General features: G+C 42.5%; 1 long non-coding RNA gene across 2 annotated transcripts in view; it reads left to right on the top strand.

Moving 5' to 3' along the window:
• LOC135970707 (uncharacterized) overlaps positions 1-12,755 on the top strand; it is a 29,288-nt gene extending 16,533 nt beyond the window's left edge. For both annotated transcript variants that reach the window (XR_010586552.2, XR_012434254.1), the window contains 3 exons: positions 9,015-9,107; positions 10,633-10,748; positions 12,502-12,755. This is a non-coding gene — a long non-coding RNA (uncharacterized lncRNA). The remainder of the gene's footprint in view (positions 1-9,014; positions 9,108-10,632; positions 10,749-12,501) is intronic.
• The last annotated feature ends 10,234 nt before the right edge of the window (positions 12,756-22,989 follow it).

The following is a 22,989-nucleotide window of genomic DNA, read 5'->3' as shown; positions in this document are numbered from 1 at the left end:
TTTTTTTGTAGTTTTAGTATAGACGGGGTTTCACTGTGTTAGCCAGGATGGTCTTGATCTCCTGACCTTGTGATCCACCCGTCTCGACCTCCCAAAGTGCTGGGATTACAGGCATGAGCCACTGTGCCCAGCCCAAACATGTCATTCTTAAAGATGAAATATCAGAAGTATTTTATTTAAAGTAATAAGGATGACATTACCACTTTCATATTCAACATTTTAAAGGAAACTGTAGCCAGCTCAATAAGGCAAGAAAAAGAAAAAAGCTATAAGAGTTGAAAGAGAAAGACCTTTTCTATCAAAAGTAGAAATTAGGGCAGGGAGAGAGAATACACCAGATTTATCTAATCTTTGCTTCTACTTTTTAGGCAATTCTTAGGCAATTTCTTCACAATTACCATGAGCATCAAAGTAATGTTATCAACAACTACTTACACTTAATTATGAGTTTAACTTATTTCTCTGCTTGCTATGTTTTCTTATATTCCATTTGTCTCTTTCTTAAATTAATATTTTATACAATTAGAGTACATCTTTTGGTAATTATTAATAAATGTTTTGAAAGTAGTGTACACTATTTGAGTTCTTACATTTGTTTTCACTCTTGAATGATAGATTTGTTGGGTACATAATTCTGAATTTAAGATAATCTCCCTTGGAACTTTGCTCTGATCACTTTTTGTATCAAATGTCACTAATGACTCTGTTACTAATTAGATCTCTTTCCTTTCTAGATAATCTATTCACTATATAATCTTTTAGGATCTTTTTTTTCTTTGACTTTGAAGACTTGAAATTTTATGAGAAAGTATCTAATGTGTGGATTTCTTTTAAAAATTAACTGTCTGGCACTCAATAGGTACTTTCCAAGCCAGGCTCAATGGCACATGCCTATAATACCAGCTGCTCAGGAGGCTGAGGTGGGAGGATAATTTGAGTCCAGAAGTTCAAGACCAGCCTGGGCAACATAGAAAGACTCCACCTCAAGTTAAAAAAAAAAAAAAAAAAAAAAAGGGTACTTTTAATCAGAAGATTCAAATTTTTCTTTAGCTATTGAAAATGGTTTTCTAAATTTTTTTGATAGGTCCTCTTACATTCAAATAGAGGTACTGGGCTTCGGAAGGTGGCAGTGAACTCTGGCTCCCACCAGAATAGACACATCTTTCCACGTGGCCTTGAGTTTCAGCAACAATATCCAGTTAACAGCTTTGGGGGCAGCAACTGTAGCATCACAGCTGGCACTGCAGCATCACAGCTGGCACTGCAGCACCAAGGGGGGCCCTGGAGTCTTTCCACCTGAAAGCAGCTTGTTCTGCTCATCAGAACAAGTGGGGATTCTGGAAGTGCTGTTCCCACCTCAAATAGTAAAGCCAGACCCCACCATCTAGCCCACCAAGCTACAGTATATAAAAGCCAAAAAACAACACTTAAAATGTTCATTTATCTCAGGATGTGTATTAGTTTCATATGGCTGCTATAAGAGATTACCAAAAACTCAGTGGCTGGTTTTGTTTGTTGTTTGTTTGTTTTTGAGATGGAGTCTCGCTCTTGTCACCCAGGCTGGAGAGCAATGGCATGATCTTGGCTCACTGAAACTTCCGCCTCCTGGGTTCAAGCCATTCTCCTGCCTTAGCCTCCAGAGTAGCTGGGATTACAGGTGCATGCCACCACACCTGACTAATTTTTTTTTTTTTTTGTATTTTTAGTATTTTCTAGTAGAGATGAGGTTCCACCATGTTGGCTAGGCTGGTCTCGAACTCCCGGCCTCAGGTGATCCATCCACCTTGGCCTCCCAAAGTGCTGGGATTACAGACGTGAGCCACCGCACCCAGCCTTGAATGACGTATTTCTTTATGACCTTACATATAGGGATTTTGTAAGGCACCACAGGGTCAAGATTAGGATGAGACATGTGAAACACCTGGAGTATAAAACTCAAGAAGGTGTTCACATTCAGGATCAGCACTCACATAACCCTGAGAGTGAATGCCTCATCACTTGACCCTAGTCCTGGCCTGATACACAATAAACCCGCACATAAATCGTTAATAAAGAAACAGTGTTACTCTTACTCTAAGAGTGTGATGCAAGTTATTCAAATAGCAGATTCAGGCATCACATATCACCAATGAAGTGGGACTGTACAAGTAAGTTTTAGGAAAACATGTGCTTTACCTTAAGTGATAGATGCCTTACATTGAAACATTCTAGACCCAAATATTGCTACGCCAAACATACACCTCTGCAGTCTAGGGTTAGTGTCAGCAAATCACGCTATAACAAATTAAATTGTAAGTCTAATAATAATAATTTAAAAACAAGAAAAGCAATTGAAAACACCAACTCAGCACTACACTGATAACAAAGTACCCTATGGAGTTCCAATGAGATCCATTCATGTGTGTGTGCAATAGGAGCTTCACAAGATTGGCAAGCCAGACTTAGCAATGGTATATTGAATATAAACCCTGGTAATGCATTGATTTTAATTTTTGAATACTAAATTATACTTTCCTTTACTATTTAGTAATTAGTTACTAAATAGTAAAAACTATTACTGTTAGTAATAGTAAATAGTAAAGACTCCTCCGTTGCCATAAAAATTAAAGTCTATTCAATTCCACATTATATCACCATAAGAAAAGAGGAATATGTGGATTGCTTTGCTGCCAAAAAGGATCTTCAAGGTATACTAGGCTGGGCATAGTGGCTCATGTCTGTAATCCCAGCACTTTGGGAGGCCGAGGAGGGTGGATCACCTGAGGTGAGGAGTTCAAGACCAGCCTGGCCAACATGGCAAAAACCCATCTCTACTAAAAAATACAAAAATTAGCTGGGCATGGTGGCAGACACCTATAATTCCAGCTACTCAGGAGGCTGAGGCAGGAGAATCACTGGGATCCAGGAGGCGGAGGTTGCATTGAGCCGAGATTGTGCCACTGCACTTCAGCCTGGGTGACAAGACGAAACTCTGTTAAAAAAAAAAAAAAGGTATACTAGTTAACTACTGACCACTCTTTGACAAGATAAGGTAAAGGTGAAAATGGAAAGGGTGAATACAATTTGGAGTGCATAGTTCAGTGGCCTCAGGCATATTCACACATAAGTGCAACCATCAGCACAATGTGTTTAGAACATTTTCATCACCTCAGAAAGAAACTTCGTGCCCTTTAGCTATCATTCTATTCTTCTCTCCCCTCTCCTCTTTCCTCATTCCCGTCCCTATCTCCCAGCCTTAAACAAGCACTAGATTAATTTCTGTTCTAGAGATTTCTCTATTCTGGATTTTCATATAAATAGGATTATATAATATGTGACCTTTAAAAACTGGCTTCTTTCACTTAGCATAATATTTTCAAGGTACATCCATATTGTAACATGTATCAGTACTACATTTTTAATGGCTAAATAATATTTCATTGTATATCACGTTTTGTTTGTCCATTCAATAGTTGATAGACATTTGAATTGTTTCCACTTTTAAGCTAGTATGAATAATGCTACTATAAACATTTATGTAAAAATGTTTGTGTGGACATAATTGCTTTCATTTCTTTTAGGTATACACCTAGGAGCAGAATTTCTGGGTCATATTCTTGCTTAATTGAGGAATTGCCAGACTGTTTTCTAAAGTGGCTGTACCATTTTACATTCCCACTAGCAATGCACGAGGATTTCAATTTCTCTACATCCTTGTCAACACTTGCTATTATCTGACTTTTTAATTCTAGCCATCCTAGTGGATGTAAATTGATAACTCATTGTGGCTTTGATTTAAATTTCCCTGATAACTAATTATGTCAAGCATCTGTTTATGTGTTTATTTGCCATTTGTGTATCTACTCAGCAGAAATGCTTTGCCCATTTTTCAATTGGGTTATTTGTCTTATTATTGAATTGTAAGAGTTCTTTATATATTCTGGATACAAGCCCTTTATCAGATATATGATGTGCAAATACTGTCTTTCATTCTGTGGGTTGTCTTCTTTTCTTTTCTTTTTTTTTTTTTTTCCTGGAGACAGAGTCTTGCTCTGTGGCCCAGGCTGGAGTATAGTGGCATGATCTCAGCTCACTGCAACCTCTGCCTCCTTGGGTTCAAGCAATTCTCTTGCCTCAGCCTCCCAAGTAGTTGAGATTACAGTCACGGGCCACCACGCCCAGCTAATTTTTTGTATTTTTAGTAGAGGCAGGGTTTCACCATGTTGGCCAGGGCTGGTCTCGAACTCCTGACCTCAGATGATCTCAGCTTCCCAAAATGCTGGGATTACAGGCATGAGCCACTGCGCCTGGCTTGTCTTTTCTTAATTGTATCTTTTGAAGCACAGAAGTTGTTAACTTTGATGAAGTCAAATTTTTTATTTTGTCACTTGCATTTTTGGTGTCCTATCTAAGAAACTATTGCTTAACCCAAGGTCATAAAGATTTATTTACTCCTACGTTTTCTTCTGTGAGTTTTACTGTTAACTCTTGTATTTAGATCTTTGATCCATTTCGACTTAATTTTTGTTAAAGATATGAGGTAGAGATCCCAATTCATTCTTTTTTATGTGGATATTCAGTTATTTCTGTGTTATTTGTTGAAAAGACTATTCTTTCCTGCCTCAAATTGCCATGGAAACCTTGTTGAAAATCAATTGACCATAGTTATCTATATCGGGGTGTCTAATCTTTTGGCTTCCTGGGCCACAGTGGAAGAACTGTCTTGGGCCACACAGAAAATACACTAACACCAACGATAGCTGATGAGCTAAAAAATAAATAAATAAATAAATAAATAAATAAATAAATAAATAATTGCAAAAAAAACCTCATGTCTTTTAGAAAGTTTACAAATTTATGTTGGGCTGCATTCAAAGCCACCATGGGCCACGGGTTGGATGGGCTTGATCTATGTCATCGGTACTGTTATGTCAATACCACATTGTCTTGATTACTGTAGCTTTATGGTAGGTTTTTAGATCAGTAAGTGTGAGTTCCTCATTTTTGTCCTTTTTAAAGATTGCTTGGCTCTTTTGGAGTCATTGACTTTTTAAACTTTGTCTATTATTTCATCTCTTTCTATTAAACATAACTGAAGTGCCCTTTCTGTTTTCCTTTCAATTGCCACAAGCCTTAGTTCATTTACGACCATAATTTGCTCCCAATACTTACATGAGTTCATGCTATTTATTTTTATTTTTATGCCATCTGTCTCTACCATTTTAGAACACAGATGATCAAATAGCCCCTGTGTCTAATTTCTTTTTGGAGTCATTGGTCACAATGTTGTTTGATTCTTGTTCTTTAGAACCTCGCATTCCTCTTGGGCTATCTTTCTTAAAATCATGCCCTAGGCTTTTTTTTTTTTTTTTTTTTTTTTTTTTTTTTTTTTTGAGACGGAGTCTCATGCTGTTGCCCAGGCTGGAGTGCAGTGGCGCGATCTCGGCTCACTGCAAGCTCCGCCTCCTGGGTTCACGCCATTCTCCTGCCTCAGCCTCCTGAGTAGCTAGGACTACAGGCGCCCGCCACCGCGCCCGGCTAATTTTTTGTATTTTTAGTAGAGACGGGGTTTCACTGTGGTCTCGATCTCCTGACCTTGTGATCTGCCCGCCTCGGCCTCCCAAAGTGCTGGGATTACAGGCTTGAGCCACCGCGCCAGGCCTGCCCTAGGCTTTTTGTCTTCATTGTTATGGGCACTTGTTTGCTAATGGACCCTGACTCTGCATGCTCCTGTTGAGGCAGGAGGTGCCAGGACCACATGCTTAAGAGCACTCTCTCTCATATAACCTGTGGCCTAGAAAAGAGACACAGTGTGGTTAGCTACAAAGACCAGATTATGTCATCTATCTAGGCTCCTCCATTCTGAAAATGTTGGCCAGAAGCTGTAACAGAATCCTATAAAAACGAACTGCATTTTCCCTAAATCTGTGGGCTATCTATTCTAGATATTTAGACTAGACAGATCCATTCACTAATAGTGCAAAGAAGCACAGAGATGCCCTCCAAGCAGCCTTCCTTCTAGTTGTAATTATGGCAAGACACCAGAATATTATGAAACAAATTCCCTCTCTTCTTCAAGGTCTGCGGCTCCTTTGCACATAGTCCACAGAACACTCACTTTTTTCAGCAGAGTCAGAGACTGACCAAAGTGGTGTCTGAGAGTTGGTCAGAGGTCTGGGCAATCGCTGAGTCACCTGGGATTTCTTATTTCTTTCCATCTTTGTGTGACTTCCTAAAAAGATAGGAAGGAACTAAAACATAAGACATTCAACAGCTTTCTTATAATAATCACCAAGAAATATAATGGGGAAAGATCCCACTAACACAAAATACATATAAACAATTTAAACAAGAAATGTTCGAGATAAAAGACAAGGTGGGGAAAAAAATGTTCAGTTTATGTAACTGATACAGATTTAATCATCTTTTTATATAAAGTGGCCAACTACAAATCAATAAGAGAGGACTGTCTTTATTAAAAATTGTGGGATGAGGAGGAGCTGGATGCTAGTCCAGACTGTTTCACAGTTGCCACCAAGGGAAACACCAGGAAAGAAGAAGGAGATGGTGAAGTGGCAGATTTAGTATTTATGTGAAACTATATAGTTGTCCTTCAGTATATGGGGGGATTGTTTCCAGGACCCCCACATATTGTCTTATGCCCAATTTCTGCCTCTAAAGAAAGAAGAAGTAAAAACTAAAAGGCAGAAATGAAATCCACAGGCAGACAGCCCGGCGCCACACCCTGGGCCTGGTAGTTAAAGATGGACCCCTGACCTAATTGGTTCTGTTATTTATAGATTACAGACATTGTATAGGAATGCACTATGAAAATCCCTATCCTGTTTTGTTCCGATCTAATTACCGGTGCATGCAGCCTCCAGTCACGTACCCCCTGCTTGCTCAATCAATCACTATCCCCTCACACGCACCCCCTTAGAGTTGTGAACCCTTAAAAGGGACAGGAATTGCTCACTCGGGGAGCTCGGCTCTTGAGACAGAAGTCTTGCCGATGCCCCCGGCCAAATAAACCCCTTCCTTCTTTATTTCGGTGTCTGAGGAGTTTTGTCTGCGGCTTGTCCTGCTACACCCTAAGGAGCTCAGTATGGGAAAAGTCAGCCCTTCCTATATGTGGATTTCACATCCCACAAATACTGTATTTTCCATCGACCTTTGGTTGAAAAAATTTCTGGTATAAGTGGATCCACTCAGTTCAAATCCACACTATTGAAGAGTAAATTATAATTAAAAGAAAACCCTATAGGACCAATCTCCTCAATTCCACCTATGTTTTGGGAAGATGGAGTGGAAGAATGTTGGGATCTCTTCGCTTCCTCTACAAAATAAGTATAAAACATGCTTTTTAAAATTAATTAATTAATTAATTATTTTTTAGACAGAGTTTTGCTCTTGTCGCCCAGGCCAGAGCACAGCGGCACAATCTGGGCTCACTGCAACCTCCACCTCCCAGGCTTAAGTGATTCTCCTGCTTCAGCCTCCCAAGTAGCTGGGATTATATGCATGCACCACTATGCCCGGCTAAGTTTTTGTATTTAGTGGAGACACGGTTTCTCCATGTTGACCAGGCTATTACTGAACACCAGTGAACACCAAAACAAACCACTGGGGAACCATTTATTCCTTGATCCACCTCCATGAATCTTTTACTTAATGAGACATGGATATTGAATGCATTAAAGACTTAATTTTTAGAATATAACATATTAGCCTTTAAATATGATTTAATATCTATCATAAGGATTCAAACACACAAACCACTTAGCTGAATTTCTAAAACACATTACAGGAAAATTATTGGCTACCCCTCCCTGCAGAGTGCATGCCTATAATCCCAGCTACTCAAGAGCTGAGGCAGAATTGCTTAAAGCGGGGAGGCAGAGGTTGCAATGAGCTGAGATTGCACCACTGCCCTCCAGACTGGGCGACAGAGTGAGACTCTGTCTTAAAAAATAAAAAAATAAATAAATAAAATAAAATAAAATAAAAAATAGAGATGGGATCTTGCTATATTGCCCAGGCTGATCTACTCCTAGGCAAAAATGATCCTCCCACCTAGGTCTCCCAAAATGCTAGGATTACAGATGTGAGCCACCATGCTCAGCCCAAAAGGGGCATTCTAAGATCATCATCAAAAAGTATAGTTTCTTGTACGTCTGCAGTTCTCAAAGTATGGTTCCTGGAGCAGTCAGCACTGGAAACTTGGAAATGAAATTATCTGGCCCTTCCCCAGACCCGCAGAATCAGAAACTCTGCAGGGAGGGGTAGCCATCTGCGTTTTCAAGCCCAGGTGATTCTGTGGTATGCTAGCCTTTGAGAACACCCGTCACAAGGAAATACTTTTCCTGTAATGTGTTTTAGAAATTCAGCTAAGTAGTTTGTATGTTTGAATCCTTATTATACATATTAAATCATATTTAAAGGCTAATATGTTACATTCTAAAAATTAAGTCTTTAATGCATTCGATTTCCGTGTCTCATTAAGTAAAAGATTCACAGAGGTGGATCAAGGAATAGGTGGTTCCCTAATGGTTTGTTTTATTGGTTCGTTGGTGTCTCAAGAAAAAGAGTCCATAGCCGGGCATGGTGGCTCAAGCCTGTAATCCCAGCACTTTGGGAGGCTGAGACGGGCGGATCACAAGGTCAGGAGATCGAGACCATCCTGGCTAACACGGTGAAACCCCGTCTCTACTAAAAAATACAAAAAACTAGCCGGGCGAGGTGGCGGGCGCCTGTGGTCCCAGCTACTCCGGAGGCTGAGGCAGGAGAATGGCGTAAACCCGGGAGGCGGAGCTTGCAGTGAGCTGAGATCCGGCCACTGCACTCCAGCCGGGGCGACAGAGCCAGACTCAGTCTAAAAAAAAAAAAGAAAAAGAGTCCATGGTTGGGCCAACAGCAAAGGGAACAAATAGACAAATTCCCAAGTCCTGCAGGAAGAACATGGCTTGTTTAGGGACCCTCCACAATTCCCTGACTGATTCCAACCACTTCTGTCTCTCTCCTCACGAACACTGTAGATGCCCCTGGATCCATAAACCAAGAAATCTCAGCTGCGAGTCTTAGAGCTGTGAAGTGGATTTTTCAGGAAACTATGCACATAGCCTGTCACGGTAACACTTTCTCCTTTTTTCTTCTCTATTGGAACTTCCATTTTCACCATTAGAATAAAGAGAGGGAATGAAAGAATGACAGTATCTGTCTGGAATGATCACAGAAATGATTGTGCCTGGGTCATAATGCGAGTGGTCAAGAATTAATAGCCCTCAAAACATGCCAGTAGATTTGCAGTAATTATTTCATCTTATAGATTTAGAGCTTTAAAATCCTCCTCATTTTATAGATAGGGAAACTGAGGCTCTGAGAAAGAAAATGACAAGCCCGTGAGGTGCCAGTGACAGGCAGGACCAGGAGCAGAACGTGGCCCTCTGACTTGGAGCCTAGGGCTTTGTCACTGCAACCTGCCTCCCTTAAGTCTCTGCCTCCTGCAGTAATAGCTAGATGGAAAGCAGAAAGCCCTCCAAGTCCTAGGAACACACTGCACATGGTAGCATTTGACTAGCCTTCCCTGCTCACACACACACATATTTGCTTGATGTGGAACAAGTTACAAAATTCTTTGGTGTATTCTTAGTTCATGAGTCATCTTAATATATAGACGGGTGTGAAAATGACCTCCTGTTTGTGAACCGCGGAGAGATTTGCTCTGGTTTTGTTCTTGGTGCCTTCAGGGAAAGAGTCTGTTTGAAAGCCCCTCCTCACTTCCCCTCTCTCTTCCTTTTGGACCCAGCAGCTGAGAACTCATTTTTCTTGGAGTCATTTTCACAGCCTAGTCTATGAAGAATGCTGCTGCGTGATAAAATCCTCACTGAACCGCGGCAAAATGAGAAAAAGGGACAATGTAGCAAGTTTTTAAAAAAGCCATGTTTCCGAAGTTTAAAGGACCGTCCTTTATTTGAAATTAAGTCCTTCCTCTTTTGTATGTATGTTAAAATACCATATTTAGAAATAGATGATGGAAGTCACTTAATTAAATGGCAAAACAAAAAGTTGGCCATTATATATTTGTTAATCTTCTTAGTATTTCTAATCCATGAGATTCAAATGTCTGAGAACAAAGCCAGCACAGTAGCTCACGCCTGTAATCCCAGCACTTTGGGAGGCCGAGGCAGGCGAATCACCCAAGGTTGGGAGTTTGAGACTAGCCTGGCCAACATGGTAAACCCCGTCTCTACTAAAAATACAAAAATTAGCTGGGCATAGTGGCACATGTCTGTAATCCCAGCTACTTGGGAGACTGAAGCAGGAGAATCACTTGAACCTGGGAGGTGGAGGTTGCAGTGAGCCGAGATCGTACCACTGTACTCCAGACTGGCCAAGACAGCGAGACTCTGTCTCCAAAAAAAAAAAAAATCTATGAGAACAATGTCTTTAAGTCATTGCTTTTTTTAAAAGTGCTTCTTACCCATATGTGAAGAGCCAGTTTTTTCTTTCCAGTCAGTTGTGCAACATTATTATAAAATATAATGAAAAGAATTAATTTTTAAAAAAACCAAAATGCTGCCTGGATGTTGCGGTACTGTCAGATTGTTATAAAAGTTCCCCTATCTGCCCAATTTCTTCATTTTCTCACTGCAGACTAGTGGTTAAATAGTTGGGAAAACAGCCCCCATCTGTAGGACACCCCTGCAGTACATGAAGTTGGAACATCACACTCTGTAACACCAGACTCTGCAAGGATGTGATGAGAAAAGGTATGGCCCAATCCATTTGGGAAACGCTGAGAAAATAATGCAGAAATTTCAGAGCCATTCATCTGGTGATACGGGGAGCAACATGCAATCTTTTTCCAACTTATCTGACCATAGAACCACCACCCCTATTTTTAGTAGTTCATCTCGTTCATGTCTTTCTCTTAACTCTCATGTTTCACAGATCGCAGTTTGGGAAACCATGCTCTGAAACATAGCAGCTGCCTGTTTTCTAGGAGAGAACACTGATGGCATGCCCCCTAGGCCAGCTTTGCATTTAGAGCACTGAGATGGGCCACACTGCAGTATGTGGATGTGTCTGTGTGCCCACATCTCTTCCTACAACTTTACTTCATCGGAAGCAAAACTAACCCAGTGTTTTCCTCTCCCTTACGCCAATTGATGTCACTTCTAACCTTGCCTCCTTTCTCTGACCTGCACCCGTGGTGCCAGTGAAAGCTCCTGTGCCTTGCTACCTTTCTCCTTTCTCCAGTTCAGCTCACCCAGCCCCTTCCTACTGTTGACGTCTCTCGTCCTTTCCTGTTGTGCACGTGAATTCACCGTGTACCTGTCAGTAGAAGTCATCTTCATCCTTTAAATCCTTCCTTTACACTCCTGCCAAAGTCAAAGTCATCTTCTAAAGCCACGCCTCTAACCACACCACGCAGGGCTTACAATTCTTCCCTACTGTCCATGTACGGGGTCCTTTCGACACACAAGAACGTAATGTCCCTCTTCAACCCTGTGCCTGCCAACCCTGAACCATCCCCCACCACCATTGCGTGGTCACACCCCGTGAACCCTTTGGGTCTCAGCTTCCCCCTAAGGGCAGGATAGCAGCTAAAGGAGCGATATGATAAAACAAGGAAAAGAAGAGGGCATGGCATTTTGAGGTCAGGCTTCCCAGCATGGTTTCTGGGGCACTCCAGGTTGCTGTGAAGGTGAAGCATTGTGGGAGGGAGGGAGAAGTGTGTGGCTTCTAGTTCCAGCTTGGAGTTGGACAGAGGAGGCAGTCGGTGAGAAGGGGCTATGTGGAGTGGAGAGGATTCTTTGGGAAGGATGTACTGACTAGAGTCATTAGGAGAAGAGAGATACTTCATTTCCTAAACTTGCAACCATACACATAGCATGATACATATACACATAGCATGATAGTGCTGTCTTCTGTGTAAGACCACGTGTGCTTAGTCATCCAAATTCTCACTTATTGGCTATGCAAAGATGCTTAGGAAACTAAAGTATAATTTGAGACAATTTTTTTAAAAAAACTTACTACCTCATGTAGGCCTTTATTTGTTCTCCTTGACCTAACTTCCACAGTACTCCATAGGTTTCTGGGGCATGTAGCATATTTTATTCTGTACTTCAGTATTTGGGGAAATTCTCTTTTCCTTATATATGCCTCTCCAGATGTGATCAGATGCCTGATTCATCTTGCAAATCTGACGTGTCACCTGGTAGTAGGAATAACCATTGTCATATTTACTGAATGAATTCGTGCTATAAATTTCTACAACTTGTCAGCTTGAAACTTGCATTCACCCACAAAATTCTATTTCAGACTCACCCTTGCTGCTTTTGCAAATAAATGCAGTTGAGAGATTCATTTGCAAGTGAAGCAGCGTATCTTACACCACAAACACTCATCTCAGAGAGCTGAAAGAATCCAGAACGCTTTCTCTCTCCGGATGCAAGATGTTTTTGTTTGGTTATTGTTTCACTTGGTTTCTCTTGATGTCTTCTTGTTTACTTGCAGGTCGCTATCAGCGAGATACCTGCATCTATGGACCTGGGGATTTAAAGTGGCTCTATGAATCTTCCAGCATGTTCGCAAACAAGTTGGAGCTGCAGACATATCCACTTACTGTGGAATGCCTAGAACTGAGGATTTGAGAGAAAACTCTGAATCAGGGTGAAGTCCCAGTGGAACCAGACTGGTATTTGCTCCAAGAGTAAGAGCTACTTCAAAGAAAATATAAAATATCAACAATAAAAAAACTAATAACTCTTATTTTGGAATATGTGCCCTACTTTCCTCATACATCTTGTCTAGGACACATGGCAGCCCTGGGGACCACCTATGAGCCTGCAGGAAGAACATCCCTGGATCACTGTGAACATGGAAGGCGTGAAAGTTCAATTGACTACAGCTGGCACCTTAGCCATGAGCTGCTGTTTCTTAACTCCCAATCTAACTTAACTCCTAATCTAACCCATTCTTATCATAGTCTTAAATATAATATTACATATGTTGTAGAATGCCCTAATTAAGGAGTGTCCCTCCAGAAATTAGTGGTTTTTCCCTGTCTCCCTTAGTGAGAAAGAAATCCAGCTTTCTTTTTTTCTTTTTTTTTTTTTTTTGGAGACAGGGGCTCACTTTGTCATCCAGACTGGAGTGCAGTGGCATGATCTCAGCTCACTGCAGTCTCGACCTCCTGGACTCAAGCCATCCTCCTCCCACCTCAGTCCCCCAAGCAGCTGGGACTACAAGTGCACGCCATCATGCCTGGCAATTTTTTTTGTACTTTTTATAGAGACGAGGTCTCACCATATTGCCTGGGCTGCCAGCTATTTGATATGTAAGCAAGAACGGGAAGTTACCTTAAAGCAAAGTAGTTTCTTCTTGCTGTGCCAAGAACCACTAAATTTCTGAACGCTTATGTATGTACAGAGCCAAGAGCCTTGTTATTCTGGGAAAAAGGTTTAACCAAGCTCTTTGAATTTTGAGAGCTTTGTGAAAATTAGTCTCACTTCTTAGTGGAAGAATTGGCCACCAAGAAGAAGACAGTGGAACTCCGTTGCGTGGGGCTCACGCCTGTTTGTCAACGCTGATCTGCTGGCAGAATGTAACCCTCAGCCATTACTTTCCCTTAAAAATCTCATGTATTTATAGCAGCATTATTCGCAATAGCCAAAAAGTGGAAGCAACCCAAATGCCCGTGGACAGACAAATGGATAAACAGAACGGGGGGCACATACATTTGATAGAATATGATTCAGCCTGAAAAAGGAAGGAAATTCTGACACATGCCACAACGTGGATGCACCCTGAAAACATCATATTACGTGGAAGAAGCCAGACATTAAAGGTCATGTATTATATGGTTCCATTTATATGAAATGTCCAGAATAAACAAATCTACAGAGACAGAGAATGGTGGTTGCCAGGTGGTGGGAGGAGAGGGAGAGTGGGGAGTTTTTATTATTCAATGGGTACAAAGTTTCAGTTTGGGAAGATGAAGAGTTCTGGAGAGGGATGGTGGTGATGGTAGCCAACAACACAAATATATTTAATGACATTGAACTGTACACTTAAAAATGGTTAAGATCGGCTGGGCATGGTGGCTCATGCCTGTAATCCCAGCACTTTGGGAGGCAGAGGTGGGAGGATCACGAGGTCAAGAGTTCAAGAGCATCCTGGTCAACATGGTGAAACCCTGTCTTTTCTCAAAATACAAAAATTAGCTGGGTGTGGTGGTGCCTGCCTGTAATCTCAGCTTCTCAGGAGGTTGAGGCAAGAGAATTGCTTGAATCCGGGAGGCAGAGGTTGCAGTGATCCAAGATCGCGTCACTGCACTCCAGCCTGGTGACAGAGTGAGACTCCATCTCAAAAAAAAAAAAAAAAAAAAAAAGGTTAAGATCTTAAATTTTATGTTATATTGATTTTTTACCTCAATAAAAAAGTTTTTAAAATTATAAAACAGCCACACAAATGTTCTGCTCCATCCAGAACCTGTAAGGTCAACCACAGCAGGGGGTCAGCCTCCATCACAGAACCTGGACCAGACCTTCAGTAGAGAGTGAACAGGTGCTTCACTACCCTACAGTCCCCTTCTCCTCCTTTCCCCAGAGTCAAAAGCTCAAAACTCACCTTCCAGCTATAGCAGTAAATTCACGAAGCTGTCCACCTCCCCTCTCTCAGGTCCAAATCCCTCCCTGTCAAGGGCATAGGGATCCCCAAGTATTCACCCCATTGCTTGATAGAGTGTGGCATTTGTTGACGTAGGTAGAATTGGGAGCAATGCATTACAAATATGCTAATTTTGAAATGCCTATTTGGCACCCAAAATGAGTTATCAAATAAACAGCAGGACATACAATGGGAAGCTCAAAAGAAAGGCTGGGTTGCAAAAATGAATGCGGGCTCCTAGCACAGAAAGCGTAGACTGGAATGGAAATGGATAAGCTCACCCTGAGAAAAGCAGAGGCAGAAGAGCAAGTGTGTGGCCAAAGACTGAGTTAGCTGGACGAATGAAAATGGAGGAAACATCACCCAAGTCTTTCTAACCCACCCACATGAGATGGCCAAATTAAGGACAGAATTCAATCGGGACACTTTGTGTTCCAGTGAGAGAAATTGAACCAAGAGGCTTGTATTGGAAACATTGTGATTTCCAAAAGAAACAGGATGCAGAAACTGAAAAACCAGAGAATAAACCACATGACTCTTGCTCTGGCATAACTCCCTGCTCTCTGTAAATCAACTTTATGCCACAGCAGGAAACACTGCTATGGCAGCAACGGAACTCATCTCCTCCAGCTCCGCCATCAAGGACAACTGAGCTTCCTTTCAATTCCAGTTCAAAAAATTCCATGGAAGAATAGATGGGTTCAGCTTAGGTCATGTGACCACCCTATTGCTATCATCTGAATGTTTGTGTCCCCTCAAAAACTTGTAAGTTGAAATTCTAACCCCTAAGGTGATAGTATTTAAAGATGGGATCTTTGGGAGGTGACTGGGTCTTGAGGATGGAGCCCTCATGAATGGAATTAGCGTCCTTGTAAAAGAGGCCCCGGAAGGCTGGGAGCAGTGGCTCATGCTGTAATCCCAGCACTTTGGGAGATGAGGTGGGCGGATCACAAGGTCAGGAGTTCAAGACCAGACTGACCAACATGGTGAAACCCCGTCTCTACTAAAAATACAATTAGCCAGGTATGGAGTCACGTACCTGTAATCCCAGCTACTCGGGAGGCTGAGGCAGGGGAATCACTTGAACCCAGGAGGCAGAAGCTGCAGTGAGCCGAGATCGCACCATTGCACTCCAGCCTGGGCAACAGAGCAAGACTCTGTCTCCAAAAAAAAACAAAAAAAAACAAAAAAAAAACGGGTCCGACAGAGCTGCTTGGCCCCTTCCACTGTGTGAGACAACACTGTGAGAAGGCACAATCTATGAACCAGGCACAATTTATGAACCAGGAACCTCTCACCAGACACTGAATCTGCCAGTGCCTTGATCTTAAACTCATCAGCCTCCAGAACTAAAAGAAATAAATTTCTGATGTTTATAAGCTACTTAGTTTAAGGTATTTTTGTAATTACAGCCCCAAAGGACTAAGATACCTGCCAATATTGGATAGGTTGGGTTGGAGCCAGTGCCTAGACCAGTCTGTAACTGTGACCAGAGAGGAAGGGTTTGTGAAAATAGGGCAGTCCTCACCAGAATAGCCAGATTTTTTTTTTTTTTTGAGACAGAGTTTCACTCTTATCGCCCAGGCTGGAGTATAATGGTGCGATATCAGCTCACTGCAACCTCCCCCTCCCGGGTTCAAGCGATTCTCCTGCCTCAGCCTCCCAAGTAGCTGAGATTACACGCATGCGCCACCATGCCCGGCTAATTTTGTATTTTTAGTAGAGATGGGGTTACTCCATGTTGGTCAGGCTGGTTTCAAACTCCCGACCTCAGGTGATCCGCCCGCCTCGGTCTCCCAAAGTACTGGGATTACAGGCGTGAGCCACTGCGCCCTACCAGAATAGCCAGATTTGAGTGAGAAAAGCATTTCCTAAAAAAGGTTGGAAGAGGCCCAGGCAGACAAAAGTAAGCCCCCACTATACAACATCCAGACTCTTTGAGGCAGAAGCCTGTGTACAAAGATACGGTAACAAAGGAAGTAGTGACACCAGCCACACACACCCTCTCCCTCTAGTTGCCATTCCTTGTTTCTAAAAGAGATCATATCTTAATAATTATAGAACTCTAGCTGGCCTGGGGTGTCTGCCGCTGAAACTTCAATTGCAGCTCATTCAGGAGAAGCTAAGGCATATCACAGGTCTCAAAGCATCAGGTACACTATAGCAGTCCCACCCAGGGGACTGGGGTGGTCTGTTCTCAGCATTTTCCACCAATTTCGTAACAAGTAAGAGCCTAATTCTTCCAGACCCCATCTCCCCAAAGGCAACTAAATCAGAAGGAAAGATCTACTGAATACTGGTTCACAGAAGCCTAAAGCCGCCTCATCAGAGCCTGGGGATTCCATCCTGTTGACCCAGTGGACTTCTTTGTCTTATCACAGCAGAACATATCAGCACTAGAAATCAACACGTTGTTCCAGGCAGTGGTCATCAACCGTGATGAGGACAAGATGGCTTTTGCTTTCTTATCTCTCTACTCCCAGCACAGAAGCATTGCCTGTCCTTGCTCTCATATGCTCATCCCTGTGGATGAGATCATCACAATTAAAACTAGAGCGTTCACTATTGATGATCGATTACCTACATTGCTCACAAAATATGCCCAGAAGGGCTTATCTTATATATATATACACACTTTTTTTTTTCAGAGACAGGGTCTTACTATGTTGCCCAGACTGATCTCAAACTCCTGGCCTCAAGTGATCCTCCCACTTCAGCCCCCAAAGCACTGGGATAACAGGCGTGAGCCACTGTGCCCAGCTGACATATTTTTTTTCCGAGTGGGATCAGGGTAACTTGGAAGGTAGCCAAAGCTGGGGCAGAGAAGGCAAGAAAGGCCCTGCTCTCACTGACTGTTGGAGAATGATAATTCTTTCAGAGTTTTCTGGGTTAGCAATGATGGGACCAAAAAGTCTAAGGTGAACAGTGTTATGGCAGGGACAAGACAGGGGCAACCTATGTATGAGAAGCAATGATTGCAGTCCATTGAAACAAATTACAGCTACAAAAAAAACATCCAATGCTCCATGATTCTGAAAAGGAGACAGGTGAGCAAAAGCACAGATTCTTACATAGTGTTGATTATTTCTATCCGGGGTTGCTGTAGATAGTGAGAGGCCTGTACTGAAGTTCTGGCTAACAGCTGTGTTATCAATCATTGATTGTTGGGGCCCTATCAAGTCCTACCCTGTTTAAGTCCTTCTGTTTAATAGTGAGTGAATGAATGAATTGTGATAAGCCCTTCTGGGCGTATTTTGTCAGCAATGTAGGTAATCGATCATCAATAGTGAACGCTCTAGTTTTAATTGTGATGATCTCATCCACAGGGATGAGCATATGAGAGCAAGGACAGGCAATGCTTCTGTGCTGGGAGTAGAGAGATAAGAAAGCAAAAGCCATCTTGTCCTCATCACGGTTGATGACCACTGCCTGGAACAACGTGTTGATTTCTAGTGCTGATATGTTCTGCTGTGATAAGACAAAGAAGTCCACTGGGTCAACAGGATGGAATCCCCAGGCTCTGATGAGGCGGCTTTAGGCTTCTATGAACCAGTATTCAGTAGATCTTTCCTTCTGATTTAGTGTATATATATATACACACAGACACACATATATATATGTAGCCAGGTGTGACAGTATATGCCTGTAGTCCCTAGCTACTCATGAGGCTGAGGTGCTTGAGCCCAGGAGTTCAAGGTTACAGTGAGTTATGATCCTTGGGTATATCTTCTAGGTATGTATACATGTTTTTTTGTTGTTTTTGCTTTTGTTTTAAATTTGAGATGGAGTCTCACTTTGTTGCCCAGGCTGAGGTGCAGTGGTGCAATCTTGGCTTACTGCAACCTCCGCCTTCCAGTTTCAAGCGATTCTCCTGTCTCAGTCTCCCGAGAAATTGGAATTATAGGTGCGTGCCACCACGCTTGGCTAATTTTTTATATTTTTAGTAGAGATGGGGTTTCACCGTGTTAGCCAGGATGGTCTTGATCTCCTGACATCATGATCCACCTGCCTCGGCCTCCCAAATACCTGGGATTACAGGCGTGAGCCACCATGCCTGGCCGTATACATGTTAATAAACACCACTGCACTCCAGCCTGAGTGACAATGCAAGACCTTGTATTTTTTTTTTTTTTTCTTTTTTGAGATGGAGTCTCGCTCTGTCACCCAGACTGGAGTGCAGTGGCACGATCTCGGCTCACTGTAACCTCCACCTCCTGGGTTCAAGTGGTTCTCCTGCCTCAGCCTCCCAAGTAGCTGGGACTACAGGCGTATACCACCACACCTGGCTAATTTTTGTACTTTTAGTAGAGACAGGGTTTCACAATGTTGTCCAGGCTGGCTCAAACTCCTGACCTTAGGTGATCCATCTGCCTCAGCCTCCCAAAGTGCTGGGATTACAGGTGTGAGCCACCATGCCCAGGCATAAGACCCCATCTTTTATTTGTTTGTTTTTTGAGACGAAGTTTTGCTCTTGTTGTCCAGGCTGGAGTGCAGTGGTGCAATCTTGTCTCACTGTAACCTCTGCCTCCCGGGTTCAAGCGATTCTCCTGCCGCACCCTCCTGAGTAGCTGGGATTACAGGCGCCCGCCACCATGCCTGGCTACTTTTTTGTATTTTTAGTAGAGACGGGGTTTCATCATGTTGGCCGGGCTGGTCTCAAACTCCTGACCTCAGGTGATCCATCCCCCTTGGCCTCCCAAAGTGCTGGGATTAAGGTGTGAACCACTATACCCAGCCGCAAAACCCCACCTTGAAAAAAAAAGAACACGTGTGAAGACAGCCTTCATGATTAAGCTGGATATTTATCATTTCACAGGAGTACTAGTGAGGAGCAGAATGATATTAGAGGCAGCGTGTAGTGTGAGCTACTCCAGCCACAGAGCAGGAGCCTCTTAAACATATGAATGTATGCTGATGCTTTCATTTTATCCTGAGCTCCCTCCTCACACCCTAAATCCAGACCTTCTTAATCAAGCTTCATCAAGTTCCGCATGTCATGTTATATGCTGCTCCACCAAACTGAGTTTCACAATGCTGTCCAAGACTTTAGAAGCATAATCTGTTAAATTCTATTCATTCTCATCAAGCCTTATTGTGTGATACTATGTCCCTTACAGACATACACACTGTTATTGAACCTAAAATTCTACTAATTATAAGTTCCATAATTTCTTGTACCACTAAAAAATATAAAAGCTTGCCAATTAAACTATGACAATGCTTTTTTATAACCGCTTATAATTTTTATTTTAAAAAATTTAGACAGGGCGCAGTGGCTCATGCCTGTAATCCCAGCACTTTGGGAGCCCAAGGAGGGTGAATCACGAGGTCAGGAGATCAAGACCACCCTGGCCAACACAGTAAACCCTGTCTCTACTAAAAATACAAAAAGTAGCTGGACGTGATGACACGTGCCTGTAATCCCAGCTACTCAGGAGGCTGAGGCAGGAGAATCGCTTGAACCAGGGAGTCAGAGGTTGCACCAAGCTGAGATCGCGCCACTACACTCCAGCCTGGCGACAGAGCAAGACTCCATCTCAAAAAATAAATAAATAAATAAATTTCAAAGGTGTTTTTTTAGACCAAGGATTTGCAAACTATAGCTCATGGTCCAAATCCAACCTGCTACCTGTTCTTGTAAATGAAGTTTAACTGGGAGGCAGCCAAGCTCACTGGTTTCCTTTTTGGCTGCTTCTGCAGGATGCCTTCAGAGTCAGAAATATTTATCTGGCCAACCCCTGCTCTTGCTTCATTTAGACACATTTTTAAAAATCACACTTTATTTTTTATTTATACACAAGATTGACATAAATGAAATAAATTGGTCATTTCTTTACAACAAATATGCAAGAAAACATGGATTTGTGGTCATTTCTCTGAAAACAAATATTTGCTCCACTAAATTCAAATTTTGGCCCTGCTGATTTGTTTTCTGTGCCCTTTTCATTTCACTGCCAAATCATAGTGTCATCTTTTTGAAAATATTTTAAATAGGATCAGCAATAAAGATCGGGCTTCTCATGTGGGATCACTGCTAAGGCTGGAGTCCTCTGAAAGTTCTATGGGGGAGGAAAGATATTTTTTTCCTATACCCTTCATAGTTTTTAGGTGCCCTCCCCACCATAATGAAAGATGGATTAACAACAGAAAAGCTGACATTTATTAACATGTATACATACCCATACCCAGAAGATATGCAGGGAAAAATAAGTGACTTTCAGAGAGATGGCTTAGAACTCAGGCTTTAACACCATCTTCATCTCAAAGGAAATTGAGGGAGGCAAGTTATGGAGAGGTGACCAGGAAACGCACAGTAAGCAAGGGTAAATTTCATCATGCAAATTTAAAAGTCAGTGCCTTCTTCATTCATGGGCATCTTTATTGATTTAATCCTCCTCTTTCTGGTGCAGAGGGAAACACCCTTATAAATAGAGATTTCCTTACATGTAAAGTTCTCTTACAAAAAGGTAACTTTAGCAGGGCTCAGTGACTCATGCCTATGATCCCAGTACTTTGGGAGACCGACGTGGGTGGATCATGAGGTCAGGAATTCCAGACCAGCCGGACCAACATAGTGAAACCCTGTCTCTCCTAAAAATACAAAGATTAGCCAGGTGTGGTGGCGGGCGCCTGTAATACCAGCTACTCAGGAGGTTGAGGCAGGAGAATCACTTGAACTCGGGAGGCAGAACTTGCAGTGAGCAGAGATCGCAGCACTGCACGCAAACCTGGGCGATAGAGTGAGACTCCAGCAGAAAGAAACAAAGAAAGAGAGAAAGAGAGAAAGAGAGAAAGAAAGAGGGAGGGAGGGAGAGAGAGAGAGAGAGAAAGAAAGAGAGAGAGAGAGAAAGAAAGAGAGAGAGAGAGAAAGGGAGGAAGGGAGGGCGCGGTGGCTCATGCCTGTAATCCCAGCACTTTGGGAGGCCGAGGCTGTGGATCACCTGAGGTCAGGAGTTCAAGACCAGCCTGGCCAACATGGTAAAACCCCGTCTCTACTAAAAATACAAAAATTAGCTGGGCGTGGCAGCATGCGCCTGTAATCCCAGCTACTGGGGAGACTGAAGCAGGAGAATTGCTTGAACCTGGGAGGTGGAGGCTGCAGTGAGCCAAGATTATGCCACTGCACTCCAGCCTAGGGGACAGAGCAAGACTCCATCTCAAAACAAAAAAAAAATAAAACAAAAACAAAAGATAAGGAAAAATATCCCAACCCTTTCTTTTTTGTTAGTAACAGAAATCTCAACAAGAGAGCTTAGGTGCCTCATCAGATATCATAAAAGCCTTTTCAAGGAAACAGCATATAGCTATAATATAACCTAATGCTTGATACCTCCACTAGTTTTTCCTCTAGTATAAAAAAAAAATCCATTTTCAAAGTTTCTTTGAACTTCAAGAATTAAGGTGCAAAGCCCATCCTGTTATTTATTTATTTATTTTCAATTTCTGCAGAAGTTTTCCCTTTTGCCTATTTCTTGCTATTAGAGAATATTCTGGTTAAGAAGACTCTGGTTAAACAAAGCATGCATATAACAAGTTTCCCTTTAGGTAGGTCTACCAATGCGCACATCTCAGTCATGGTCCACATTTTGCTGAGAAGGTAGAAAGGGGTGAATCCTTACTGGAGTAAGGTTCTTTCTGGCAGGGGTGGGATCAAGAACAGTGATGGAGTAGCTACATTTCAGGAAGTTCAAGCAGTCCCTGCTTAAGGTCTGGCAGGCATCTTCATTCTGCCAGACCCATGACCTACCACACACCATGATGCTATCCCAGTTTCCTCCTTTTCAGTAAATGGAACCACTATCCATGCTATTACTCAGGCCAAAAAATCCTAGGGGTAACTCTGGATTCTGCCTGTCTCCCTCATTACCATCAAAAAGAGCTGTCATTTTGTCAGAGGTATTTGAACCAGAGCAACTCCATCTTGAACACGGGCTGGGTAAAACACGACTGAGATCTATTGGGCTGCATTACTAGGAGGTCAGGCATTCTTAGTTACAGGATAAGACAGGAAGTCAGCAGGACTGATATCACAAGATACAGGTCATGAACACCCTGGTGATAAAACAGGAGGTGCTGGTTGGGTGCCGTAGCTCACTTGCTAGTAATTCCAGCACTTTGGGAGGCCGAGGTGGGTCAATCACTTTAGGTCAGAAGTTTGAGACCAGCCTGGCCAACATGGTGAAACCCTGTCTCTACTGAAAACACAAAATAGTAGCTGGGCATGGTAGCATGCATCTGTAGTCCCAGCTACTTGGGAGGCTGAGGCAGGAGAATTGTTTGAACCTGGGAGGCGGAGGGTGCAGTGAGCTGAGATTGCACCACTGCACTCCAGTT

This window comes from Macaca fascicularis, chromosome 4 (genome assembly GCF_037993035.2).
Source record: "Macaca fascicularis isolate 582-1 chromosome 4, T2T-MFA8v1.1".
In the NCBI taxonomy this organism is placed as follows: Eukaryota; Metazoa; Chordata; class Mammalia; order Primates; family Cercopithecidae; genus Macaca; species Macaca fascicularis.
Note: the sequence above shows the minus strand (reverse complement) of the source record. Positions and strands in the feature narration are given on the sequence as shown.